This window comes from Octodon degus, unplaced genomic scaffold (genome assembly GCF_000260255.1).
Source record: "Octodon degus isolate 3935 unplaced genomic scaffold, OctDeg1.0 scaffold00024, whole genome shotgun sequence".
NCBI lineage: Eukaryota > Metazoa > Chordata > Mammalia > Rodentia > Octodontidae > Octodon > Octodon degus.
The window spans coordinates 133038-147688 of record NW_004524600.1 but is presented as its reverse complement, the minus strand read 5'-3'; positions in this window follow the sequence as shown (position 1 = coordinate 147688).

Genomic DNA, 14651 nt, shown 5'->3' with positions numbered 1-14651 from the left:
ATGAATGTCCATTTTGTATCTGTGTATTCAAAGTGGTTGGGATAGATATATAGTTGAATTCTCTTAATGAATAGAATGATTTGTTCTAATGGTATTTGTAAATAGGATCACAAGTCCGCATCTTGTACAGCAATTAACCACTAAGAAGCATATATGCAGTGTATTATTTGTTGAAACTGTACTTCTGATTTGATTTGAAACTGTGTCATTGCTATCTGTTTATCAATAAAATTTTGGAAAAAAAAAAAAGGAAAGAAAATGACACAGAAAGACTAGCCCCAGATATGTCCTGATTGTTGTTAAATTCAGAGGAAAGACTCCTCAGCTTGCCTGTAAGGGAGAAGGAAATTGCTTACAAGGAAGAGAAAATCAAAGAGACTTAAAATTTCTTCAGGGCATACAGAAGCCAAAGAAAATGTAAAAATATTTTCTGTCAAGACAAAACCTTTGGGGCCGGGGAGATGGCTCAGTGGAATAAGTGCTTCCCTGCAAGCGCAAGGAACTGAGTTCAATCCCCGATTCCGCCAAAAAAAAAGACCAAACCTTAGCCAAAATATTTATAGGCATTTGGAAATGAGCTCAGAGGCTGATAAATGTTCTCAAATATGGAAGGGTTTTTTTTTTAATGTATTTACTACAGAGTTTATAGGGTCTACAGAGTCTCACTACAAAGATCAGACTCGAAGTGAATCCTCCTGTTTTAAGCCTCCCAAGAGCTGGGATTATAGGTGCCCCCCACCACACCCAGTCTCAATCACTGTCTCAGGGAGCCCCGGGGGAAGGGCCGGCACTGCACACAGTGGATCTAACCCCAGTCAGTGCGTCTGCCTAAGCAGGCCCTTTAATCTGCTGAGCTCTCTGGCCAGCCCTCAAATATGGAAGTTTTCAGGAAACATTAGGCATAATTCAGATTTTCAAAAACAGTGGCATTGAGCCACTTAAAAATGAAAGATGCAATCATGCTAAAAGAACCAATGGAAAACACTGATTTTTTATTTTTTGAATCACTCTGTGGAAAGAAGTATGTAATATATGTTAAGAATTTAGTGTAAGTTTTGAACATAAAAATTTATAAAAGTGACCAAATAGCTCAGCAGATTAAAGCACTTGCAAGCAGGTGCAGGGGCCAGGGGTTCGATCCCCAGGCCTGCCATGCCAGCCCCACCCCCAGGGTGTGCTGAGATGCCGATTGAGACCAGGAGCCATGGTATGTGCCTGTAATCCCAGCTTTTGAGAGGCTGTAAACAGAAGAATCACAACAAGTCTGATCTAGTAGTGAGACCCTGAACACCCTGTAGACCCTTCCCTAAAAAATATACAAAAAAAATATATATATATACATATATATTTATATTATATATTATATACATATATATTAACTTAAATTATGAGGATGGGGAAAGAATGAAAGTGTAAATACTTGAAAGTGCCTTGCCATTTTTTCATCTGTGTTTATCTTTAAGAATCCAATAGAAACATTAAAATTGGATAGTGAAGAGAGAAATTTGTATGTATGGCTTAAAACTATAATTAGATGATGTGAAAGAATAAGCCAATATGTAAGCCAGAAGTAGAAAAGGAAACTGAAAAGTGCTGCTTAATAATTTTCTCTTTATTCCCAAGGGGGAGGCAGTAGAGCCCATCTACAGCCAGTAAAGCAATGAAAGAAGTTAGGCATTTTGAAAATGGCATAAAGGCCTCTGCTGGAAGAATTGAAAGCAAATTATACATTTTTCAAATTACCACAGGAAAACCATTCATACAACTACAATACCACAAATTAAGCAATTAAGGTAATGTTCAGACCAGTACATAGAGTTTTCCGGAAAGAATAAAAAGAAGTTATTAATAGTGGTTTCTTTGAAAAGTATATTACAGACAGTAAATGAAATGGCAAAGTAGAAAGTCTTACAGGTTTACAGGTTTATTTCAAATTTTCCAACTATTTTATATTTACCTACATTAATACATTTTATTATATATGGTATATAGTAACCATAAGACAAAATTGATATTAAAGTGTGGTGGTTTGAAAAGTGTGTCAACCTTTGTATTACACTGAATACTTAAAATTTGTACAATTATATATTATAATATTCAAAATCTACATTAAACTTATTAATAATCCTTACATAAAATTATAAATTAGCATATACAAAATGGACAATGAAAAAGAGGAGGAAAATCTCAAACATGACAAGTATTTTACTCTCATTGCTGCTTTTCTTTTAATCTTTTCTTCTTTTTAAAAATCTTTTTTTTTCTCCATTAGAAAAGAAAGAAAATGTAGTTAACAGAGGCTGGCAAAATTAAGATTATTTTTGCTCATTATGTACACTAGAACATTTTGCTTTATCAAGTGGAATTTTAAAGAAGCTAAGTTCACCAAGCAAACTGCTATCAGGAAACAGAAGATGAAAGTTTATTGGACATGAGAAAGTAGCATTTTATTACAGATTTTTAAAAATAGTGACTGACAGCAAAACAGCTAATTATTGTATTAAATTAAAAACGACTGAAATTTTGTGATAAGTCAAAGTTTCAAAATTCAATAATGGATATGAGTAAAAAAAATTCATGTAGAGAGATGATAACCACTCAAGATAAAAATCGCTTTGTCAATATTTCCATTAATAAAATAAAGATGTATTTACTGAGAATTTATTCAGGCCCTCAAATACATTAGATATTTAATAAGCATCCAAAATTTATTCCACATGTGGTTGTACACATCATGAAATAAGTAACTAATGAAGATATAAGGGAAGATATAAATATCTTCCCATAAATATCTTCTTGAATATCTCCAAGTCTGCAAAATTGTCACCTGAGTTTATAATCTGGACTGAAATAAATTTTACACCTTCAAAAATGGTGTAAAATTAATATCACCAATGTAGAAACCCATAGTCCTATTTGAACTGTCCAGAAAATGAAAAACAGTTTTGGCCCAACAAGAGTTGTCTGACCCAGTTGACAGCACCTATATGTGGAAGCTGATGCATCAGGCTTTCTTAGCCTAGTACTATGAAATATTATAGTACATAAAATCACCTAATGCTAGAGGGCTAGAGATATGGTTTAGTACAACAGCACCTGCAGGGCAAACACAAGGACTGAGTTTGATTCCCAGTAATTTTTCAAATAATTTGTTAGAAAATATCATCATGTTTGCTTTGGTAATCTCCTGATATCTATAAAGCAAAATCAAACAATATCTGTCTTCATGCTCCTTATTTTCCAAATCTCTGTGTTGATTTGATCATTTTGAGATTTATTTCACAACAATTTCAGAGTTTGTTCATTCATTTTTAACTGATTTTTTCATAGTATAAACAGTCCTATTAATGTGTATTAAACTTCGGTGATCTTTATTTTGTAGTCTCTTACCTACTGTGTTTCTTATCCAGTCAACTTTTAAGACAAATTATTATTTTTCATGTCTCTAAAGTCTAGCTTACATATTTTTTTGTCTCTTCTAACTCTCATCTCAAGGATTCAAGTTTGTTATTTTTTAATTTTGTTTATTTATTTATTTATTTATTTATTTATTTATTTATTGCAGAGCCAGGGATTGAACTCAGGCCCTTGCACTTGCCAGGCAAGCACTTATTCAACTGAGCTGTCTCCCCAGCCCCTATTTTTTTTACTTTTTAAAGACAGTAAAATTAGAATTAAAACAAAGAAAATTACAAGTGATATAAAATTTCACCAAAGTTGATCTATCTCTTTGTCACAGTAGCATGCTAAAGTCCCTCATTACTATTGTATTATTGATAAGTTGATTTTTCATATCTGTCAAAATTTTCTTAGGTAGGTGGGTGCTCCTACATTGGGTGCATATATATTTATAATTGTTAGCTCTTCCTCTTGCAGTGTTCCCTTAACAACTATGTATGACTTTCTTTATCTCTTTGAATGATTTTTGGTTTGAAGTTGATATTGTCAGCAACCAGGATAGCTAACCCTGCTTTTTTTCTGATTTCCTGTGGCATGGACAATTGTTTTCCATCCTTTTGCTTTTACTTGTAGTCTTCGAATTTACCTTTGAGTTAAATGTGTTTCTTCTGTACAGTGCATTGTTGGATTTTGTGTCTCAATCCACTCTGCTAATGTGTTTCTTTTGATTGGTGAATTGAGGCTGTTTGCATTGATGGTCATAACTGGTACATATTGCTTATCTTTGCCATGTTATTTTCCTGCAATAGATTCTGTACTTTTTACTCTTTTTCATTACTAGCTCTGTTTGGTGGTTCCTTCTGTTGTTCTTGAAGCTGTGATCACTTTTGTCTCTTTCTAGAATATCTGTCATCACTGTTTGTCAGGTTGGTTTGGTGGTCATGAATTTCTTCAATTGTTCTTTGTCATGGAAAGATCTTGTTTCTCCACTGCATTTGATAGTTTTTCAGGGTACATCAATCTGGGTTGGAAGTTGTCTTCTTTCAGTTTGTGAAATAGTTCAAGATCTTCTTGATTTGATGTTTTGCATTGAGATGTCTGCCATGATTCTGATTGGCTTTTTATTATAGGTGATCTGTTACTTCTCTCTAGCAGCTTTTAATATTCTATTCTTTTGCTTAATTTGAGATCTTGATTATTATGTGTCTAAGTGTAGACGTATTGTGATTATGGCTGTTTGGAGTTCTATATGCCTTACTTATTTGTATGTCAGGTTCTTTTCTCATGTTTAGAAAATTTTCTGCTAGTACTTCTGCAAATAATCTTTTTATGTCTTTTATGTTATCTTCTGTTGTTTTGTTGACACCCATTGTTCTTATATTATTTGTCTTTACATCATCTTGTAGATGCTGAATTGTTTTTTCCTGGTTCCTTGTTAGTTTGAAGAGATCTTTCCTTTCACACTCATTAGCTAGCAGAGCCACTGTGTTCAAGATCTGACAGCCTGTCTTCAGTTTCATTCAAGTGGTTTTGCCAACTTTCAATGGAGTTCTTATTTTCCTGGATATCTGTTTGAATCTTTTTCATGTATTATAATTCTTTTCTCTATTGTTCATTCAGAGTTTCCATCATTTTTCTATTCTCCCCTATTTTTTTTATCTATGTCTTCTTTAGCTGTGCTGAGTAATTCTTTCACAGTTATTGTCTTGGACCTGAGAGATGATTTCTGCTCTCATGAGGCCCACAGATTGCAGTGCTCCTATAACCCACAGAACACTCACAGTCCTGCTACATTCTTGAAAGTTTGGACCAGCACCAGCAGAAGCTCCACACCTGTGCACTGAAGGCTAAGGAAGGTCATAACTTACCAGAGTCCCTCAGGCTGCCGAGCATCTTCCAAAGTTCTTTTTTTAAAATTCTTAATATTTATTGAGTTCATAAAAAGGCAGCAAAATTTTCAACATTGACTTACTTAAATGGTGCCAGGAAATGGCACCAGGAATGCTCCATGCCTGCACACAATGGACCCACAGGTCACACCTCTCCTGTGTCCCGCAGACCACTCAGAGTCCACCTAAGTTCTTAAAAGTTTGGACCAGCACCAGCAGCAAGGATATTGTTTATAATCTTGCATGTCCATGTATAAGTCTCATAAGGTAAGAAATTTCTGTTTGACTGACTAATTTATCTCAAACCTAGCACGTGGTTGATACTTAACCAATTTCATCTTAATGAAAGAGATATAGTAATCACAGTTAGAAGTCAATTATTTGACAATTAGTTCATCTCAGCACTGAGTGATCACCCCAGTGTTAATATAAATTATGATTTCAATCTGCTATTACATTTTTAATAATTTTATATTTTGATGTAAAATTAGTCTAATGTCTTCAAGGGAAAAAGTAAGTTTTGGAAGTTTAGTCCCTCTACAATTATTACCACATTGTCTTTTACATAACAAGATGAATAAACTAAAGGAAAGTAATTTTTAAGTTTAATTTTACTTTATTCTGGGGTCCCAGCTTCCAACATCGACCATTTAAACAATGTAATTAATAAATCAAAACCAAATGAACAACAACTAAGAAGACAAAAATGTCTCCTCCATTCATTCTAAGTAATTTTAATTTTTAATTTCATCCATATTAGATCCTTTATTATCTGAACTTAATTTTTTTTCCTATTCCCCATTTTTTGCTCTCTTTTCCACTATTCATGGCAACCCTTTTGATGCATTTCATTTTATAACTTCATTTTTTGTGTGTTTCTTTTTATAACATGTGATATTTTGGGCATGTTTATTTTCATCTTACATCAATCGTTCTGCATTCACACACCTTACTCTGTTATCTTTCTTTCACTCCGTTATGTTTTTAAAGTCTATCTGTGTTGATTTGTACACTGCCGGTCAATGTAATCACTGTATTTGCTTCTTGCCCTGTTTGTTCTTCAGCTAATGACAGTGAATAATAATAACTCTTCTGCTTGTTTTCTCTGTGATTATGAAGATGCTCTATAAAATATATGTGAAAATGTTTAGAAAGCATCAAAGAGCTCACTGCACAAGAAAAGTAGTAATGTGTAGGACAGTGTAATAATGGAAAGGACAACAAATTTTAACATGCTGGAGGCAGAGGACAGGGGTGCTGCATTATCATGTTCAAAAAAGACTCGAGCCTGGCTGATTCTGAAAGTTATAGGGAATTGGCCATGTGCTAGAGATTGTCATGGAAGTATGACTCAGATGGCAAGTGTGTTTAGCCAGATTGTCTCTCCTTACACAGAATGCTAGTGGTCATCAGTGTTTGAGCTTATAAATAGAATCATCCTTCCTACATTTTTGAATACTGGCTTCTTCCTTTCACTGAGGTATAAGGAATTTCCAGTGTCATTTATTGTAATTCACTTACATCATTGTTCTGTAACCTTTGTGTGTTTGAATACAACATAATTTATTAGGTATTCTGTTAAGAGAAGTATTTTTGCTCTTAGATTTGGCTGCTATGAAAAATGCCACTCTGCATATTATTTGTGATTTTCCTGGTATCCATATGAGAGTTTGTAGGCTGTATGCCAAGGTCTTGAAATCTAGGCTATAGGATATGTGCATCAACAACTTAAATACTGGCAGACAATTTTCCAAAGTGTTTGAATTATTAGACCCATGTCCACCTTCTGACCACATGACAGGCCAATTAATTTGAGATGGTGGCTGTTGAGTGAGGAAAGCCACTTTATTTGCAAAGCGGTCTAGTAGAGAAGATGGAGGGCTCTCATCACAAGGCTATCTTGCTGGGAAGCTGACTTAGGAGTGCTTTGTACAGGCAGATAATGGGCACTCTCAGAATGGGGTGCTTACTCATAGCAAGTGAGGTTTGATCTCGGGCTGGCTATGGCTTTCTCACAACAGGTACAAATCTGATAATAATTGCATAGTTATGAGATGCTTTTTAGCTCTGCTAATTTCAGAAACAACAGCTACTAAATCCTTGGTGTGTTCTTGCCACTGATTAGCTTCCCCACTGATAGTTCCTGATATTATATAATGGGTAGGTTAGAGGAAACTGCCTGGGGCCTTTACCCAAATTGTCAAATGCATGGTAATGAAAGAAATGTACTTCATCCAAGTATAACATAAGACAAAGATCAGGGGAGGGTAAGCAGAGAGTCAAGTGAGATTTGGTCCCAATTTTCAGCATGACCTGTATCGATTTATGTTTGCACTAGCAATGTGTGAGAATTCCTTTTGCGGCACAAACTCACTTGTTCTGCACATTACTTATTAATGCATCTTATATTACTGGGCTATGTTTTCCTCTCGTAGAACCATGTTTTTTATTCTGACCCTTTGGCCACATTTTCTCCCCAGAACACCTCTTGTGAATCACTAGCTCCTCTCTCTTCTAAGGTACCACTCCACCTATTATCTGCCAACTGGCAATGGTATATCTGATACAAGAATGTGTTATGGAAGGGGGTTTTGACAGTACATTGGTACTCCTGATTTCTAGCATCTGATTTTTTTATTTTTTATTTATTTATCTTTTTTTTTTGGAACTGGAGATTGAACTCAGGCCTTTGCGTTTGCCAGGGAAGCGCTTATTCCACTGAGCCATCTCCCCAGTCCTCTGATGATATTTTAATGTGAGAGTCCAGCACACTGTGGGATGAATGGAAACATGCCTGGCTCTGCCTACTGGGAAATAGTAACACTTTTTTATTCAATTATAAAAACCATAAATTTCCCCCTAAGCATTGTTAAATGCCTCTATTGCAGCAAAATTGACTGTAACAGAGAAGTACAGGGTGGCAGCAGCATCCTAAACCCTGATTATGGAATTGAATCTAAAATAGTGAAAAGTCAGTGATTTGAGAAACAGCACAGCCACTGCAGACAAGTAAACAAAATTCTTACATACAAACTTGATATTCTGAAAAGTGTTGTGCAATTAAAAAAAAAAAAAGAAATGTTACAAAAAATGAAGAGAAGTAATTTCAGGAAGTTGTGCAACAAAATTCATAGGTATACTAAAATAATCATATACTGTGATCAAGAATCTATTTGAGGAATACAAGGCTGATTCAGTATTTGAAAATGAAAGCAATCCACTATATTACTTCATAGGGAAAAAAATAAAATGAACATCTCAGTCTATGAAACAAAACACTTCCAAAATTCAACATCTATTCACGATGAAAACTCATAGGAAAACAGATACAAAAGGTAATTTCTCAAATTGATGATGAATATTGACAAAGAAAATTGTGACTGGATTACAACTAGCATTATACCTTTTTAAAGAAAATCTCTAGACAAATACATTTAGCAGAGTTCATCTGAGCAAAGAATAATTGATTAGAATGTCTTCAAAACTAGAGGAAGACTGTGACCCTTTATGGGCTAAAGGCACACGTGAAGCGAGAAATTACTCAACTGGCAGTAGCTGAGCATTTGTTTTATTTGAGAATTGTCTGATGGGAGGTCTCTAGTTTGGGAAGGAAGCTTGATGGGTTAAAGTGGATTTATGCAGTGTCTATCATGACCCTATGCTGCCGTAGAACTTAATGAAGTTTCTTCTTATAAATAGGTTTAAAAGACTAGAAGTAAAATAAAGCTTTTTGTATAAACTTTATTTTATTTAACACTGGTCTAAGGAGTGTATTTTGTGGGCATTCAGGTGGTGATGATGGTGGCAATAAGGATGATGATAAGATATTGGCAGTTTTGAAAATCATGACGTAGTTCAAATATACTTATTAGTTGTAATTCTAATATTTTTGATATTGTGGGTAAGCTACACTTTCTATTTCTATAAGTAACTACAATTAATTTAAAAGAATGGAATTATATCCTTTTTATGAGAGATTATCTGAGAAACGATGACATTTTTAGTTTTATTTGTTAACTTTGCATCAATGAGTGTATTTGTTCCAGGTTTTTTCAGCATTAGCAAAATCAGATCGCAGACTGAACCATTCCAGCCCAGACTGGACAATTCTAACATGCAAGCCCAGCCTCTGAGGACTCTAGCTAATAATGTTGCTCATTTTCTCTCAAGAATTCTTTTCTGGGCCGGGGAGATGGCTCAGTGGAATAAGCACTTCTCTGGCAAGCGCAAGGACCTGAGTTCAATCCCCGGTTCTCCACAAACAAACAAACAAACAAAATAAAAAACAAACAAAAAAAAGAATTCTTTTCTAGGTCCAGTAAGATAGCTCAGAGGACTAAGCACCTGCTTAGGCAAGTGCAAGGACCTAGGTTCTATCCCCAGCACTACATGCTGCATCATGCCTGCCTCTGGGCACACTGAGCCCAAAACCAAGACCAGATGTGGTGGCATCTGCCTGTAATCCCAGCACTGGGGAGGCTGAAAACAGGAGGATAACTACAAGTCTGAGCTGTGTAGTTAGATGCTGTACCAAATACATTGAAAAAAAAATTCTTTTCTAGTCAGATCACAATCATGCTTATAGTACACATCCTCTTCTCAAATAACTTACTCAAATTAAGAAAAGAGCATTTGGATACTGATAACCCAGCCTCTAGGATCACCTTGTACTAGTCTTTTGTATGAATTGTCCATTATTTAAATTTCCCTTGTCACAAAATGGCATATGAAAATTTTATCTTTTGTTACCTTGATTTTCTCACAACTCACTATCTTCTGAAAGATCTGGCAATTGCTTAACTCTCAGATACTTTTCAATGACTTCTTGGTCTTTTTCTTTTTTTTTTTTTTTCTTTGTGTTTTGATTTTAGTATAGGGTATACAGGGTCTCACTAGGTAGACTGGACTTGTAGTGATCCACCTGTGTTCAGCTCCCCAAGAGCACGGATTACAGGCATGTGCCATCACCCCCATCCAGTCTCAATCACCATCTCAGTACACCCCATGGGCAGGGTCAGCACAGCATGCCAGGGATCCAACCCCAGCCACTGTACCTGCCTAAGTAGGCGCTTTAATCTGCTGAGCTATTTGGCTGGCCCTGAGTTCTTGGTCTTACCATCAAAATTTAAGAAGTACATATAGGTTTCAAGTTCATCTATGTTCTGAAAAGGGTATAAAATACCAAGGGATTTAAAAATTATGTAACCAATACATAGAACAGTAATAGATAATAAAATACAATAAATGTTCATTTGGGTGCCTTTGATTGGGTTCCAATTTTTTCATGGCTTAGGAAAATAGGAACATTTTCTGCAATTTATATACTCAAATTATAAAAGTATTGTCTAATTATGTATACATAAATATAAAAAATTAGTTCCAAGAAAAAATTGCAAGTGTGTTAATTTACTTTGATTAATAAAGCTTTCATTTAAAAAATAAGTTATTCACTTAACGCTATCTTAGTCTTCATAAGCCTTATCATAAGAAATTGATTCCTCAAAAAGCAGATTAAAACAAATTATTAAAAATATTTTTCTTGGGGCTGGTGAGATGGCTCAGTGGTCTGAAGCACCTACTTAGAACAAACTTAGCAAAAGCACAGGGACCTCGGTTCAATCCCCCAGCACCACATGCCAGCCAGCCCCGCCCCCTGGTGGGCTGAGCTGGCCACACACACACACACACACACACACACACACACACACACGAATAAATAAATAAAAATTTAAAAAAAAGAAAAAAAATATTTTTCTTTACTAGTAATATTAAATTAAAGTGAATAAAATTCCATTAATATTACTGCCACAGTTTGTCAAGTTGTCTATAGAGTTTTCATTTTTAGAGTGAAGAACTGAGAAATAAATTTAAACATCTTCGCTATCAAATAGAAATTGTGTCATTTTCATCTTAACAAAAGTAATCACAGTGTTGTGATCACTTTCCTTCCCTACAAATTTCATAGAAGCATAGGTTATTTAAATATCTTTCCTAATCATAATATGTTTGCTTTGTCTTTCCTATTATCAACTGTACAAACACAGAGAGACCTTAAAATTTTCAATATTACTACTTCATCATTATTGATAGATGTAAGGAAATTTACATGCAATAAATTTATCATTAAGTATTAGAATCTTCTTGAACAATAACCTAAAATATTTTAATCCCTTTATTCCTTTGAAATATCCAACTGTTATACTTAGAGAAATCCTTAAACTTATTAATTTAGTTTGATATCACAAGTTCACGCTTTTACATTTTTCTCTTGCTTTGTTGAATGAGCAGAAAATACCACAATACATTTTGATGTTTTATCACTTAGTCTTCTCTTAAAAAAAAAAATTTCTAGTTGAGATGTAGGCTGGGAATGCCCATAGCAGTAGAGAAAATAGTATGTTCAAGGTCCTGATTTAATGAACAGCACCAAACTAAAACTTTTTGCTGAGGATGTGCAATATGATATAAAATGATCTTTAAGAAAAAAGTTATCCTTATGTGTTCAACATCTTACTACAGTTAAATTAGTCAGTATTAGTGGTGACATCACAATCACTGCTACTGAATGATTTTCATTGTCGTACTACCATATAATCACACAGCTCATGATACCTACAGTCCACTCTACCAAGGTCCTGTGCATAGACTACCAGAATCAATGATCAGTGGCAGCCAGACTCTACTGATATATCTCTGATGATAGGACCTTATAGCTGTCATACAGATTTCTCATTGCTATCTAAGGAACTGTACATAATTTATGACATAAATATACTGTTCTACGCTTATAGCTCTACTATTAGATACATCTATTTTAAAAGGAGCAATCATGGAATTATGCCTTTGTGATTGCTTTCCATTTCACACCTTCCACCCAAAGTAGAGCAGTGCAGAATAAAGCACCTACTTAGGCAGATGCAGGGACTAGGGTTCAATCCCTGGCATGCCACTCCGGCCCCACCCCTGAGGCACGCTGAGATGGCGACTGACACTGGGCGTGTTGGTGCACCTGTAATCCCAGCACTTGGGAGGCTGAAAACAGGAGGATCACTAGGAGTCGGATCTGTGTAGTGAGACCCTGTAGATCCTGTACTAAATAATTTTTTTTAAAAGTACAGCAGTGATCCCTCATTCTATATTCCAGCTTATCACGCATCATAGGACTGGAGACATAGCTCAGTGGCTTAAGCACCTGCCTGGCAGCACAAGGTCTTGAGTTCAATCTCTGGGACCAAAAAAAAAAAAAAAAAAACCAGCATGATACAAGAATACTTTTTTTTTAAAGCCTTGTATTTATCATAGCACAAGATCTCAAAATCTATCACTAGCTTTCAAAAGTAATTTAGAGAAAAGGGAGAAAAAAAATTCTTAACAACTAAATTTCCTCCCCAGTACACTCCAGGAGCATCACTTCTAGTGTTCTGTAAGTTTACTCCTCAGCCCTTGCCTGAAGATCTTTGCTGCCTGTCCGTTTCCTAACATTGATGACCAGGGGCTATTTGAAACTGATACAGCCAGTGCCTTCTCCCTTCCTTCTCAGGAACCCAATCATTATCTCTCGCCGTCAGGAACAAGGGACGCAGAAAAGCGGAGGCCTTTCTGTATTCTCGTGGAGAACGTCCTCTGTCCTCTTGTGTACGTGAAGGGGTATGCTGTACATTCAAACACCCTCTGAATTAAAACAGAGTTAGAGTCTGCTCCTCACTGTCAGGGCCTCAGCTGAGCGGAAAGTGCAGAGCCTGCACTGCGTGTTGAAGGAGCTGTGCACACTCGGACTGGCAGGCAGACAACTAAGCGCAGTGTTTTAGTGCCTTCTGGTGTTGGTGCCTAGAAACGCAGTTGGCATAATCCACACCATGATTAGCATGCGACGTGCACTGATCTTTCTCCTATCTGCAGTGAATTTTCTATCATAATTGACCAATGTGAATTAATGTAAAAACAGATGCGTTTGCCATTGAAAGAAAGTGAAATCTCAACAATAACTTCATAAGCTCTGGATCATTTTATTTCTATTCAGTGTGCCTTGTGTTTCTGTGGGGAAAAGACTGTGAACAAATACAATACAGAGCATGCTCTCTCTAAAACTGCAGTAGATAAATAAGTATAGAGAAAAAGTGCCAATTTATTTGAGAGTTCTTTTACATTTTAGGTTTTAAAAAAAAAATTAACCATCTGCAATCAAGAGAGTAAAGTGACCAGAACTACTTTGTACATATTTAAAAATTATTTTTCCATTATGTAATTCCTGATTCACAGAAAGAAAAGTTGCTCAGAAAATTGCTCTAAAAATAAACCACTAAAATAAAAATAAAATGAAAGTAATCAATTTGTCTTTTCACAGAGCTGTTAACTGCCTGGATGAACATATCAACGCTATGAAAAGAGATGAAGAGAAACAGCCACAATCAGGTTAATAATGCTAGCACCAAACAGGCTGAACTTACATAAAAGAGCAAAGTAAATGCACCATAGTGCAGTGCAGACCCATGAGGCCAGTGAGTTTTTCCAGTGAGGTAAGAGGTAGCCTTATTAAACCTCTAGAAGGGGGTCAATCCCGCCCCTTCTTGAGCATCTTCAGAGTAATACTCATGTAAAACTTAACATCCTGCCCAGGAAAGACATACAAATTACAAATAAACCAATTGCCCTGGAAAAATATTTTAAAACATTTAACATACTCCATAATATAAAATTTACCCAGGCCAATATACTACAGGAAAAAAAAATAACAACAACTAAAAGTAATAGCATTATCTAAAATCTGATCAATAGTAAGTTTAATAAAATGGTTTATTTTAATATCCCTAGGCATTATATCCTATTTCACAAGGCAATAACTTATCTTCGTGTAAAATAGGCGTGACAATGAGTATATTCTAATCACTGTGCTAAGAAAGATCACGCTTAACTTTCTCTGATGTGCAGTTTGAATTTAAATTGAAAATTCAAACTCTAAGGTTAGAAAATAAAAGCTTGTGGATTTAGAACCTAAAAGGTCACATTTGTTTCATTTTTAGGCAAGCAGAGAGCAAAGAAATTAACATTATTTATTAAAAATGATGTATGCCGTAGTTACTTTCACAGCACAACTATTTTCTTAAAGTAACTGTGCTTTACTTTACATTCCATTCCAGGATGGCAGCTGAATGCATGGGAGCCTTCCACAGAGCCACAGAAGAAGGAACAAGGCCCTCAGGTCCCCTTGCAGGACTCTGTGCTGTGCTCTAAGGCCTTTCTCGGGGGGCCTGCCCTTTAGCTCAGTTCTTTAAGTGGCTGCTTCAACAAAGCAGTCAGGCTCAGGTTGCTGTGCTTCGATCCCCACAACTCAAGCCAGCCAAACCTGCCCTGAAGGCATTCGGA